This window comes from Trachurus japonicus, unplaced genomic scaffold (assembly GCF_045865225.1).
Source record: "Trachurus japonicus isolate A0001 unplaced genomic scaffold, Traja_1.0 AP030398.1".
Classification (NCBI taxonomy): Eukaryota; Metazoa; Chordata; class Actinopteri; order Carangiformes; family Carangidae; genus Trachurus; species Trachurus japonicus.
Genome location: NW_028220531.1, coordinates 368,779 through 383,536, shown reverse-complemented (window position 1 = coordinate 383,536; position 14,758 = coordinate 368,779). Strand labels below are relative to the sequence as shown.

The 14,758-nt window shown below is 41.2% G+C and overlaps 1 protein-coding gene and 1 long non-coding RNA gene across 2 annotated transcripts in view; one reads left to right on the top strand and one right to left on the bottom strand.

The window, feature by feature from the left end:
* The window catches only part of LOC146960420 (uncharacterized), a 56,217-nt gene that overhangs the window by 21,128 nt on the left and 20,331 nt on the right, over window positions 1-14,758 (top strand). The gene's annotated exons all lie outside the window — the stretch shown is intronic.
* On the bottom strand, window positions 6,384-13,891 carry LOC146960421 (uncharacterized). The gene is made up of 5 exons (XR_015035451.1): window positions 13,773-13,891; window positions 13,481-13,641; window positions 13,194-13,338; window positions 12,959-13,056; window positions 6,384-6,489 (listed from the first exon to the last, which is right to left on the bottom strand). It is a non-coding gene; the product is annotated as an uncharacterized LOC146960421 (long non-coding RNA).

Genomic DNA, 14,758 nt, shown 5'->3' with positions numbered 1-14,758 from the left:
GCCTGTGCTCCTTGAATACACCAGGAACATTTAAACACATGGTATGGGACTGCCCAGAGGTCTATGGCTTTTGGAGGAAGGTAACAGTGACTTTGTCTAATATGATTGATAAACCTGTACCTCTGGAGCCGACTATCCTCTTGCTCAATGATGATTCACAGTTGGGGCTGAATGAGAAACAACGCAAAATTTGGCTGGCTGGTTTGACGGCTGCCAAAAAGCTAATAGTACAACGTTGGCTACCTCCTCACAACCTATATGCTAGGAAATGGCTGGAATACTTTCAGGATGTGGTCATGTAAGAACTTTCTACAGCACGGGTGAACAAAGCTAAAAGCTCTACACTGGACTCATGGAAGAGAGCTGCTTCGGCTGTAACGGACCTGCTCAGGTCTGATTAAAGTACCCAGTACCAGTAAGACACCAGACCGAGAGGGGAGGGGGGAGGGAAGGGTTGGCCGCCGGGGGGAGGGAGGGTTTTGTTAAAACGTTTGTACTGTTGATAATATTTGACCTTGATATATGAAAATGATGCCAATAAAAACAGTTGTTCATTAAAAAAAAGAACTCCGTAATGTTAGAAGCAATTACTATTCATCTTTAATAGAAAAGAATAAGAACAACCCCAGGTTCCTCTTCAACACTGTGGCCAGGCTGACCAAGAACCATAGTGTCGTTGAGCCATCCATCCCGCCAACTCTTAGCAGTAATGACTTCCTAACTTTCTTTACCGAAAAGATTGTTAATATTAGAACGAAAATTGCCAGTAATGGAGCACAGATTACGGTACCCATAGAAGCACCTCCCAGACTTGATACACACTTGGACAGCTTCTCTCCCATCAACCTGTCAGACTTAACTTCTGCAATTACTTCTTCCAAGTCAGCCACATGTCTGCTGGATCCAGTCCCGACAAGACTACTTAAAGATGTCTTCCCCTTAATTAACATTTCTTTTCTGAACCAAATCAATCTTTCCTTAGTCACAGGCTACGTGCCACAGGCCTTCAAGGTGGCTGCCATTAACCCTTTACTTAAAAAACCTTCTCTTGACTCAGATGTCCTAGCCAACTATCGGCCTATATCCAACCTTCCTTACATCTCTAAGATCCTCGAGAAGGTTGTCCTGGAGCAGCTACATGAACATCTGCACAGCAACGAGCTCTTTGAAGCTTTCCAATCTGGATTCAGAACACCATAGCACTGAAACAGCACTTGTCAAAGTCTCTAATGATCTTCTTATAGCTTCAGACAAAGGTCTCGTCTCTGTATTTGTACTTTTGGACCTCAGTGCTGCATTCGACACCATCGACCACAGCATCCTGCTGCAGAGACTAGATCATGAAATTGGGATTAAAGGAACTGCCCTAAAATGGTTTAAATCATACTTATCTGACAGGTTTCAATTTGTTAATGTTAATAACGACCATTCAGAGTACAGCAGAGTTACGCATGGTGTACCGCAGGGTTCAGTCTTAGGGCCAATCCTCTTCATTCTTTACATGCTCCCATTAGGTGGCATCATCCGGAAGCACTCAATCAATTTTCACAGTTATGCGGATGATACACAACTCTACTTGTCCATGAAACCAGATGACAGAAGCCGCCTCATCAATCTGCAAGACTGCCTGAAAGACATTAGATCCTGGATGTCCTCTAACTTCTTGCTACTGAATTCAGATAAAACTGAGGTCATCGTGTTTGGACCTAAACATCTCAGGGACACTCTCTCTAATCAGATCGCTACTCTAGATGGCATCACCCTGACACAGAGTACAACTGCAAGGAACCTTGGAGTCATTTTTGACCAGGACCTTTCCATCAGCTCCCACATAAAACACGTGACTAGGACCGCCTTCTTCCATCTGCGCAGTATCACTAAGATTAGGAATATCCTCTCCCAGAGTGATGCTGAGAAACTGGTGCATGCATTTATCACTTCTAGGCTAGACTACTGCAACTCTCTCCTGTCAGGATGTCCGAAAAACTCTCTAAAGAGTCTCCAGCTGGTCCAGAATGCCGCAGCGAGGGTTTTGACAGGAGTTAGGAAGAGAGAGCACATCTCTCCCACCTTAGCTTCTCTCCACTGGCTTCCTGTAGGATTTAGAATAGACTTCAAAATCCTTCTGCTGACTTATAAGGCTCTTAATGATAAAGCTCCGTCCTATCTGAAAGAACTAATCATTCCTTACTGTCCTACCAGAGCACTCTGCTCCCAGAATGCAGGTCTGTTAGTGACTCCCAGTATCTCTAAAAACAGACTGGGAGGTAGAGCCTTCAGTTACCGGGCTCCTTTACTGTGGAACCAGCTCTCTCCATGGGTCAAAGAGGCAGACACTCTAACTACATTTAAGTCTACACTTAAGACCTTCCTTTATGACAGGGCTTTTAGCTAGGGCTGGTTCAGGTAGCTCTGAACCATTTATAGCTACGCTGCTATAGGCTTAGACTGCTGGGGACACATCTGGTTACACATAGCCCTCTCCTTTCCCCTCCTCTCCTCTCCTCCTCTCCTCCTCTCCTCCCCTCTCCACTCCTCTCCCCACCCCTCCTCTCCTCAGTATATTTTTGAACTGTCATTTTCTGTTGTACTTTGTAGTTTGTAGCTCCATCTCTCAGCACCAGCCGCCGCCTACATCGCATCGCATCGCATCCCCTGCTGTTAGACTGGCCTCCCCTCCCTTCCCATGGACCAGTCTGCCACCAAGTCCTCCCATCGAGCTGGCCAGCTCTCCAGTCAATGAGGAGCAGAGACAGACGTGGCCACACTCAGAGGCTGATTCTGTAAATTCTGTAAGTCTCTCTGATATTTTGAGCACATGATATGAGAGATAACAAGTTTGTCTTACAAATTCTGTGTAGAGTGTAAATTGTGGCCGGGCCGAGTGTGGAAAGAGAAAAAATCTGGAGTTTTTCTGGCATCTCTCCCACTCTAACCGATGATGTCACACACTCTGACACGAACATTCCGTGCAATACACACCCATTATAATCTCATAATTTCTCCAAAAATGATCATGGTCACTGATCAGGGATTGATCGAATACTATATGACTTATCGAAACGTGGAGTAATACGACAATACACAAGACTTGTGTCTACTGTTTAAAGTTTAAATGAAGTCTCTAGGTGAAAGTATGCCTGAGCAGTAGACGTTTGTTAAACTCCAATGATTGGTCTTTTTCGCTCTTTTTTTTCACCCGTCCCATTGACTTCAATGCAAAATTTTGTGCAGTTTTCTATTTCATAGCTGTAGGGATCAGTGCCCGGTGCGATGGCCCGTGGCCCTAATAATGATGCATTCTTAACATGGTTCTCCTGCATTGAGGGGTAGGGTGGTCTGTTGTAGAAAGTTATCTAAAACATGGTTCTCGAGTGTAAAGATATTAAAATGGATTTCAGATACGAGATCAGACTGACAAAACAAGTGCTTACAAAAACAGTACAAATTCAAAATGTTAGTCAGCCGGTAACAATTTTGGTTGAGTTTGGCGGCGCCAGTGGCCCAAAGCGGTAGTGTTTTGCCTGAAGGAAGACTCCATTTCCCATGAGCACCATGTAAACGTTTACACGGAATTAAACAGTAGAGTGTTTAATATAAATCCCCAAACGATACATGCATTTTTTTTTATATAGGCTAGCCTATTTTTTATATATATTGACCCGAATATATATTTTTTCCGCCGAAAAAAGTCTGAAAAAGACGGATATTTATCAGCGGGTGACACCAAACAACGTCTGCCCCAGCAAGTCAGAGCTTTTATTTCTCTCACACACAAGTGACCTGGAGAGATGCAGCCGCATCTGACAGGAGGATCGCGCGTGTGTGCGCATAGCGTTTGTGTGTGTTCCCCTCCACTACACCAAACAGCTGATCGCTGATCACTGCCACTCTGATCAATGAGAGCATTTCGCCGTGGCACAACCCTCTTTTTTTCTCTCCTTTCGTCAGCTCTAAACTCACTCTTCTGCACCGCGATTACAAACCACAGCGTGCTTTCCAGCAGTAGGCTATATTTTTCTTTTTTTAGACATATTTTTATTTTATTTTTTTCAGAGCACTTTCTATGCGCTAACATCAGGCGCACGCTCATCTGTCATGACGTCGGTAGATCCTTTAGTCCGCTGTCATAATAGCAGTGTGAAAGCGAACTTTACTGGACTATATGGAAACAATGTAACAAAAAAAAAAATTAAGTCTGGACCTTGGTCCGGACTATTAGGTGTGAAAGCGCCCTTCATCAACTGTTGTGCCAAAGCAAATTGATTCAGGTAGAAAAACGTATATGATACATGATGATGAACTACCAACACATAAAACCATGTGATGATGCTGGCTGAAAATTCGCCGAGACCCTGCGTCCCCATACGAGGACATTACATTTTTGCCTCTTAGTACCATGATACTCCATTTTTAAAAACTTTGACATATTAGCCACATTTAGGGACACTGCCTGCACCAACTTGTGGTGATATCACAAATTACACCAATTTCTTTGGGGTAAAAAAATGGTGGGAATTTCAGCCGGAGCCTTCTATGGCAGTTCCCAGAAGATAAAAGACCAAGGTAAGAATTAAATCCAAATTTTATGAATGAAACCAGTGTATTTATGTACAACAATGTCTCTGTCTTCATATGGCATTAAAATTTGACACATTTTAGTAATAGTAGCAGACTAGGACATCAATAAATGTCACGTCCTCGTTTGAGGACATTGGGACTATGTTATGTTAATAAAGTACCATGTTGTTGTTGTTTTTTTGTGATATCACCACAAGATGGCGCAGGCAGTGTCCCTAAATGTGGCTAATAGGTCAAAGTTTTTAAAAATGGAGTATCATGGTGCTAAGAGGCAAAAATAATGTCCTCGTATGAGGACGCAGGGTCTCAGGAGGATTCACATTTCTTAAAAACTACTCGTTATTACTTGACAGGGCTGTACGTTAACTTTTTCAGCACATAGCACTAGTGCTACAGAGGCTGACAGTTTCTTAGCACAGGACCAGAGAGTTGTAGCACACCCTAAAAATGCCCATCACCTCTACAGAGGACAACTAATGCAGCTCATCACTTACACATTAACATCAGCAAGTGTAATTCATCTATACATAATGTAATACAATTATAGAATAAGAACTCGAAATGTTTTTAGATACAGAAGAAGCATCTTTATTTAAACAATTCATTTTTACATCACAGTTATGACATATTTACACAACACAACACTGTCAGCTTAATGACTGTCTGCTGGCCACTGCTTCATAAATGGCCTCCTGGCTCTCTGGGAAGTGGCCAGCCATTTTTCTGCAACCTTGGTCGGGTCAAAGTCCTCCATTGGACAGCCTTCTGTGCTAATGCGAATCAGGTTTTCGGTGGTCAAAACATGCAGGCTGCTGCGGGTGCTGTTTTTGATTCTGTTTTGTGCCGAGAATCCGCGCTCGCACTGAGCAGAAGAGATGGGCTATACAAGAAGGATCTCCTGGACATTCTGAAATAATAAGCAAAATATTTATTCATGAGTTTAGACACGACTAAATTCTGAAAGAAGCAGAGTGTGTTCAACTTACACATACCTCCAAGTCAGTGCGATAAGGCTCCTTGGTGAGGAGGGTCTTCCACAGGGAGAGGTAGTTTTTGTTGGCAAATGAGGTCCTTACGACTACCTTCAGTTGCTGCCATTCCTCCTGGACTCGGTCCAGTTGACATCCACCGCTTGGTCAAGAAACAGATAGGGAGGATAGGGAGGGAATGTAAGGTTGTCAAAATGTTGGAGGAGAGACTGAACTTCTGCCCTGCCATAGTCCAGTAGTTCACCCTGACTCTGACCATGCATGATGGTTGAAGATTCTGAATTCAATTCAATTCAATTCAATTCAATTCAAAGAACTTTATTTTTCCGTTAGGAACTTCATTTGTGTAAAAGTGTCAGTGCAGGTTTAAAACAAGATAAATAAACAGATAAGTACATACATGTTAAGAAAAAGTTAGAAATACAAAGTCAATGTTAAAAAGAGAGGAGGCACAAACACACACACACACACACACACACACACACACACACACACACACACACACACACACACCCACACACCCAAGCCAAGCCAGGTCAGCTATTCAATAGTCTGATCGATGATGGAATGAAACTTGTCATGGCTCTCTTGGTTTTAAAAGTAAGGGATCTGTATCTCTGGCCTGAGGGTAGAAGACTGTAGTGATTATGTAGTGTGTGTGCAGTGTCTGAAGCTATCTGAAAACCTTTTTGTTTAGTCCGTCTGCTGTAGATGCTGTGAAGTGGTTCCTGTGCCAGTCCGATTATTTTACTGCTCATGTTTATGATTTTGTTAAGCAGTTGACTACACTTCCTGACTGACTCAGAATGCAGCTGAAGCGTGATTTCATCTCTTCCACTACAATGTCAACAGCAGCTGCCACGTGTGGGTTACTGAAAACACCATCGGTCAAGGGAACCTGCCCTTTTAGCTCCATGCCCTGAAACTCACGTTGACAGCAAAATAAATACTTCGTCCCCTTGGAATTATAAGGTTCTATCTGACATTTTTGTCAAAATTGAGTTATTGACATATTCCAGTTCTGGTACTACTTATTAACATACTATGAGGTGTTTTTTCAAGTTTTATGCATTTTTGGTCATTTAATTTGAAAAACAAAAAGGTTCTATCTGCAAACTCCAACTCTATCTTGGTCTTATAAGGTTCTATCTGCGTGAACCAATCAACACTCGGAATACAAACACAAGGACCAATCATGTTCTGATTCTTTATTGTGCCATTGCTGCCCAGTAAAGGCGGGAAAACATACTGTACAATGTAGCCTACAGTTATGTACAGTGTACATAACTGTACTGCCTAACTGTAGGCTAAATAACAATGAATGTAAACAACAAAAAAAGAAACCTCACAGCACAAGATGTCATAATTTCACTGATGCAGGACACCAGTCCGAATAGAAGGCAAGTTTATGTTTTTCTTTACCCTCTCTGTCTTTGTAGATTTTGCCGAAGAGTACCGGTAATCATTGAATCATTGTTAGCTAATTTACCTTGCTAGCTAGCACTTGCTTGCTACCATTACTTTAGTCTTTTGTAAACATTCGCAGGTAAACACTGTATAAGGGTTATGATTTTCAACAAGCTAGCTAGCTTGCTAGCTAGTTAGAAGGGTATAGTAGGACACAGTCAGGCTACAGAAGAATATTTCTTTAAACATTCACAATCGAGCTCTCTAGCTAGCTTGCTAGCTAGTTAGAAGGGTATAGTAGGACACAGTCAGGCTACAGAAGAATATTTCTTTAAACATTCACAATCGAGCTCTCTAGCTAGCTTGCTAGCTTATGAGACTGTCACCAGTAAAAAAAATAACTACAGGATGATTTTTAATGTTAGTAGTTTTAAAAAATAACCTGTGCATACTGTGTCTACACCAGTGATATTATCTCAATCTACTATTGTCTCTTTAATGCTGTGTTGTTGTTTTTTCCTGAAATGCTAGAGAGGGAAAATCCAATAAAAGAGGAGGAAGAAAAAGACACACAGCACCAGGCAAAGTGACAGAGGCAAGTTGATAGTAGAGCTAGTATTGAGATGACAGAGGACGGAAGTTAACAACAAGAGAGAAACTAAACATTAAAGTGGAAATGAAGCACCCAGCCAATTTAACATAATTCATTAAATTGATTTCCAGTGTGCTTAAAATTAGGCAAACTAACACATGAAACACAAGCATTTAGGAGAAAATGGGAGTTGAAAATTGCTTCTTTTTTTTAGCTAGGGCGCAGCCATCTAGTCATTCGACTGTCCGTGACATCACGGGGTTGGTTGCCTCCACTGGCTGACAGCGACAGACAGTGAAAGTGAAGGACATGCTACAGAGAGACGGTAAAACATGAAACTGTGGAGGCAGTGGATTAGAAGAGACACAGAGGAGACCACTGTATTGCTCCTTCGTGTGATAACTAGTTTTACAGTGTTAAAAACTAGAAAAAAACCCTCTGTTTTCATTAACTGCTGCTAAAAAGGAGCCGCTGCAGCAGCATTTACCTACTGGATCAACCACAACATTACTCAGTTTTCAGTTTCACTGCCACAGCCCATCCTCCCCCGACCGGCCCAAAACGTCGTGGTTGATTCGGTGAATGATCAACTTTCAGGGTTGATCAGAATTTTCCTCTGGATGTAAACATGCTGTAAGAAATGATCACACCGAGATCAGCAGAGGAGTCTTGTTAACAGCTCCGCTGCTGCTGCGGCGGCTCCTTTTTAGCGGCAGTTAATGAAAACAGAGGGTTTTTTTTCTAGTTTTTAACACTGTAAAACTAGTTGTCACACGAAGGAGCAATACAGTAGTGGTCTCCTCTGTGTCTCTTCTAATCCAGTGCCTCCACAGTTTCATGTTTTACCGTCTCTGTCTGTAGCTGTCAACCAACCCCGTGACGTCACGGACTGTCGAATGACAAGACGGCTGCGCCCTAGCTAAAGAACTAATGCAAAGCGTCAAACTAAATTTAAAATTTCTCTTTAATGGTTACATTTCATGTGTTCGTTTGACAATTTTTATGTACAGTGGAAAACAGTTTAATGAACTATGTTTATTTGGCTGGCTGCTTCACCTCCACTTTAATGTAACATTGAGCTACAGAGAGAGTGGTCTGATAATAAGATACTGCATTTTATGTAAAAGCTGTGTTTTTTTCCCTCCAGACGAGTGACAATGAGCAAGCAGGAGGAACACAGAACAGAGCAGAGGAGGAGCAGGGGGACATAGCAATGGAGGAGCAGGCAAACACAGCACTGGAGAAGCAGGGAAGCACAGCACAGGAGGAGCAGGGAAGCACAGCACAGGAGGAGCAGGGAAGCACAGCACAGGAGGAGCAGGGAAGCACAGCACTGGAGGAGCAGGGAAGCACAGCACTGGAGGAGCAGGGAAGCACAGCACTGGAGGAGCAGGGTGACACAGCAATGGAGGAGCAGGGTGACATAGCAATGGAGGAGCAGGGAAGCACAGCACAGGGGGAGCTGGGGAGAAAATCAAGGAAAAGACGAAAAAATACATCAACTTGGAAAGCACACTGTCGTAAGAATCTCTATCAAGAGGGAAGAGAACATATAAATTCCAAAAATAAAAAGGTACAAGCCAAACAAATTAAAACTTTAAAGGACTGTACAGTGTCCTGTAAGTTTAAATGTGCAAAGAAAATAACCACAGCTGAACGGGAGAGATGTTTTGAACAATTCTATCAACTAAGTCAAGACAGGAAGTCTGACTATATAGCCATGACCACAGATTGTGATGTAAAGGAAAGACAAACATGTGAACATCAAAGTAAACGCACCCACTCATTCAAATACTATCTGAATGTAGACGGTAATAAAGTCAGGGTTTGTAAGCAGTTCTATCTAGGCACACATGCCATCAGCCAGAAACCAGTTTACAATACACACCTCAAGAAAAATAAAACAACCGGCATGCCAAAACCAGATGCAAGGGGGTTGCATGCAAAAAAAGTCATTGATCACAGTCAAAAAGAACAGGTCAAGACACACATTTCCTCCTTCCCTGTTGTTGAGTCGCATTATTGCCGTAGCAGCACAGACAGGCAGTACCTAGAGTCATCACTTAACATCTCAAGGATGTATGATCTTTACAAACTTCAATGCAGTGAGAATGGAAATACACCTGTCAAAGAATCATACTATCGATTCATTTTTAACACAGAATTCAACCTTAGCTTTCATGCTCGTAAAAAAGACAGGTGTGATCAGTGTGAAGCATATGAGACCGCTGTAAAGCAAAACCTACTGAGACAAAGTGATGAGGACAGACAAACAAAACACATGGCTGATAAGATAGCAATGCGACAAGAGCGTCAAAAAGACAGAGAGGATAAAGAACATCTTACAGTCTGTTTTGATTTGCAGAATGTTATTTCATGTCCACGAGCGGAAATTAGCTCATTTTTCTATAAGCGAAAGCTTAACCTGTACAATCTCACTGCCCACAGTTCACAAACAAAAAAAGGCTACTGTGCTCTGTGGACAGAGGCAATGTCAGGGAGGGGTGCAAATGAAATTGCAAGTGCAGTCATTAAAATATTAGAACAGGTTGTAGTTGACCACCCAAATGCCACAAGCATCACAACATGGAGTGACAGCTGTGTACCTCAGAACAGAAACTCCATTATGTCCTTTGCAATGGCAGACTTCTTGAAGAGGCACCCTGAAATACAAACAATCACCATGAAATACTCCACTCCTGGCCATTCAGCAGTACAAGAGGTGGATAATATGCACAGCCATATTGAGAAGGCAATGGCGGTATCAGAGTTTTATTCACCCCTGTCATTCATGCGGGTATTACTGAAGGTGAACAGGAAGAACCCATTCACTGTCATACAGTTGAAAAAAAATGATTTTTATGACTTTCAAGCATGTGCCAAGTTGTTTCAGTACAGACAAGTGCCATTTTCAGACGTCTCACAACTTGTGTTTAGTCAGTGTCCATATACAGTCAATTACACAACATCACATGCACAGTCTCGATTAGCTCAGGTACACATAAGAGGACCAAACAAACACATGAGAACCCTGGCACCTACATCCATCCTGCCCAGACCAAGAGTTCTCATCAAACAGAGCACCATCACAGAGGCAAAAATTAGTGATATTAGGTCAATGTATAAATTCATGCCAGAAACAGACAGAGAATATTACTGTGCTATTTTGAAGAAGTGAGACAAGTCTCATGAAATGTATGACTTTAATGTCATTATTTTTGAAACATTCTGATAACTTATGTAATTTTACTGTTTATCTTAAGTACCAGGCCTATAACATAAGTATATCATAAACTGAAATATTATCACTACGAATAGTTTTTATGTCACATGTTTTGCTCTATGAAGCTGTCATTTTACTATATCTAAAGTACCGGTACTATAACATAGGCTAAGTATTGTAGTTTTTATGTCACATTGTTTGCTCTATGAAGCTGTCATTTTACTATATCTAAAGTACCGGTACTATAACATAGGCTAAGTATTGTAGTTTTTATGTCACATTGTTTGCTCTATGAAGCTGTCATTTTACTATATCTAAAGTACCGGTACTATAACATAGGCTAAGTATTGTAGTTTTTATGTCACATTGTTTGCTCTATGAAGCTGTCATTTTACTATATCTCAAGTACTATAACATAAGTATTCTATATAACTCTGTCATTTAAATATTGTCACTATGAATCGTTTTTATGTCACATGTTTTGCTCTATGAAGTTGTAATTTTACTATATCTAAAGTACCATACTATAACATAAATATTGTAGTTTTTATGTCACATTGTTTAAAAGCTGTCATTTTATACTATAACATAAGTATTTTATATTATATAACTCTGTCATTTAAATATTATCAATATGAATAGTTTTTATGTCACATGTTTTGCTCTATGAAGCTGCCATTTTACTATAACATAAGTAATGCATTGTAACTGACTGTCATTTAAATAATATCACTACTAATCTGAATGAATGAATCTGAATGTGTTTCTATGTCACGTTTTTGCTCTAAGTTGCTTACAAAGTTACATTAAATGGGCTATACAAAAATTATACAAAATTCCATTGCCTTGCCTATACTTTTCAGACATGTAAATATGTTTAAAATGTTGGATACTTAACTTATGAGGACGTGGAAGTGCCATATCATGAGGTAGGAGTATGTTGAAGTTTCAGGCATCTCTGAGCAGCTGCAAGGCCTGGAGTCTGGAGTGGTTGTCCAAAAAAATCGATCCTTAAAAATGTATATCAAGCTTGATGCTCATTTACAACAGTCTTTCTTTCTTCGATCTCACTTCACAAAACGGCAGTCCTGCTGAAAATCCGCGTTGCAAATTGATAGACAGTCCTAAGAATCCAATCCACATCAGGGTCTCAGCCATTTAGTTTTCGCGCCAGTCACTCCTTACGTAACCTAATTATCGCCGCCACGACGTCATAATTGGGTCTGAGTAGATGCACAATAATAATCTGCTGGTTTCCTTCACTCTGTAAACGTCCTTATCCGCTGGACGGCGCTCGGTTTACTATAAACAACGTCAATGAGGTTATTAGCCCATAGATTTAACACCACTTTTCTGTTAATAATGTCCTCTCTCCAACGCTGGCACGCTTCTCTGTTCACACTATCACGTGACGGTGGCGGCACTCGCGCGCGCGCGTGCGTGTGAGCGCGAATGCGCGTGCGCGCGCGCGCGCGCGTGTGTGTGTGTGTGTGTGTGTGTGTGTGTGTGTGTGTGTGTCACGGAAGGTGGTGCTTGGCTTTGACTTCTTCATTGGACTAAATATCTTGTCTTGTGCTTTTTAAATAAGGGAAATGGGGGAAAATAATAATAATAATAATAATAATAGACACAATTTCACTGCACCAGACAATTTAGAAGTGTTGTCTACAAGTAAATTATTGGTAATCTGTTAGTATTCTCTAGAAATCATTGTTTCCTTTCATGTTTTGTAAGATAGAACCTTATAATTCCAAGCCGATTTTGAGTTCTTTAGAGTTATAAGGTTCTATCTGCATTTAACCTGTTTGAAAAAACACCTTTTCCAAATTTTCTAGGATTTTAATATTTTACATTTAGAATACACTTAAGGTGTCTATAATTCCAGTATATGAAACAAACTTGTTCCACATACCAGTTTTGGTATTTAGTATGCAAAAACTTTAAACCTCTATATCTCAAATCTGGGTAGAGTGCAGATAGAACCTTATAATTCCAAGGGGACGACTTGTTTTAGCACAAATTAAATACATATCTGTGCAAGGCCAAGGCCGGAATGAAGCCTTTGCCGGCCTGTACAGATACCATAGTAGAGATACCGTTGTATAATACCAACAACTGAACTGAAAATGTATTTTGCAAATATTTTCTCTCATTTTTCTACCACACCTGAAACGTAACACTCTCTCCCTCTGACTGCCTGCTCAGAAACTTCTCCAACATGTTTCCTGGCTTAGGCCTCAGCTTCAACCCTTCCAGTTCAGACACTTAATAATAAAAATAATAATAATTCAGTTAATCAAACATCATGCTTTTTATTACACTGAACATGCTTAAGATAAAGTCAGGGGGGGGTTAGGGGGAAGGAAGGGGGCAGACCTCATCACAAACAAATAGCACCCACCTGTTCTCTCAAGCTCAGCAGTAGCCTTGGGTAGTATTAGGTCATTGGCCTGAAGGGTCCTGCTTAGGCTCCCAAGCACAGTAAAAACATCAGCCATTAAATGGCTGAAGGCACAGAATGGTGCACTCTCCATCTCCATTTTGATCTAAAAATAATTTCAGAGATTAGAGCAAAATTACTACAGACATGATTTCTCAAATGTCTATGGATATTCTCATTCATCCAGGTCATTGTTCTCTCTGGGCAAAACAGCAACATGATTAAAGGGACTAAAGGGAACATATTACCTTCTTGGCCCTGCCCTTAATCTCAGCAGAGGGAGAGGTCGCAGCCAGGTGGGACATATGCTGCAGTGTAGCAGCATACTGCCCTCTGTCTTCCTGCTCTTCTCCACCGTCTTTGAGCAGAACATGCAAGGCTCGTTCAATATGTGGAATCCAGCGTGTCCCTTTGAATGAAAATGAAATCTTTATTTTGAGGATGTCAGAAATTATAACAACAACTGTCATGTCATCCTGTCCAGTAAGGAGTAGGAAGTATGACAATTCCAACCCTATCTCCGCAGTGATAAACAATTACCTTTCACACTGGAAGGATTGCTGATATTCACACCCAGCATTTCACCCACTGCCTTCAGCTCCCTCTGAGACTTTGGACTGTAGTGATAAGTCTTCCAGAGAAGGTGAAGGAGATCGTAGAGTTTACCCACCCAGGGCTCATTCTTTTGGACAGTCAGCATAGCGAGTTCCAATCTAAATGACAGAGTACAATTAATTGATCATAAAAAGATGTAAAATATATATATATATATATATATATATATATATATATCACCACTTGATTTTATGTAGGCTACTGTATATCAAATATTAGGTACATAAACAACTATAATAAAAATAATATGTAGGCTACCTGTGAGGCATGCAGTGAAACGCAACAATATGGTCCCCAAGCTCCTCTTTAAGCAGGGCAATGACCCCCCCACGATGACCCATGTTGACCGACGCCCCATCAGCTCCAAATCCGACCAGTCTCTCCATCCATCGAGTGTCCTCCCCCAGCGCCTCAAAAGCATGTTTAGTTGCTTCCAACACTCCTTGAATGAGAAGGATAATATTAATCAGAAGTACAAGGAAGATACCTTTCAGGATCTAAAATGTGCTTTTTTTTCTTTTTTTAAAGTGCAGCGGGTGAGCCTTGGTCTTGAGCTGACAAGATAAAGCCACTCAGCTGACTTACTCTCTGTGTCACTCTATACTCACCTAGAGCATGTGCATGTTCCAGTTCCTGCTGCCCGACTAGTCTGTTGGCAGGCTTTCCATCTTCAATTAAGCGCTTTGAAGAGTTCTAAAACTTGAACTCGTGTGTTCGTTTGATGAAGTATGCAGGAGACGTTCAGTTACAAAATTTTTGATATTTATTTATAAAAGAATCAACTAGGAAAAGAGATCGTGTACAGAGCTCCGGACCAGACTAAGTTTCCCTGACCAACATGCCGCAGCAGCATCAGTTCACGAAGTCTGATGCTGTCTCCTGTCCCTGTCCGGTTTTATAGTTACTGATTA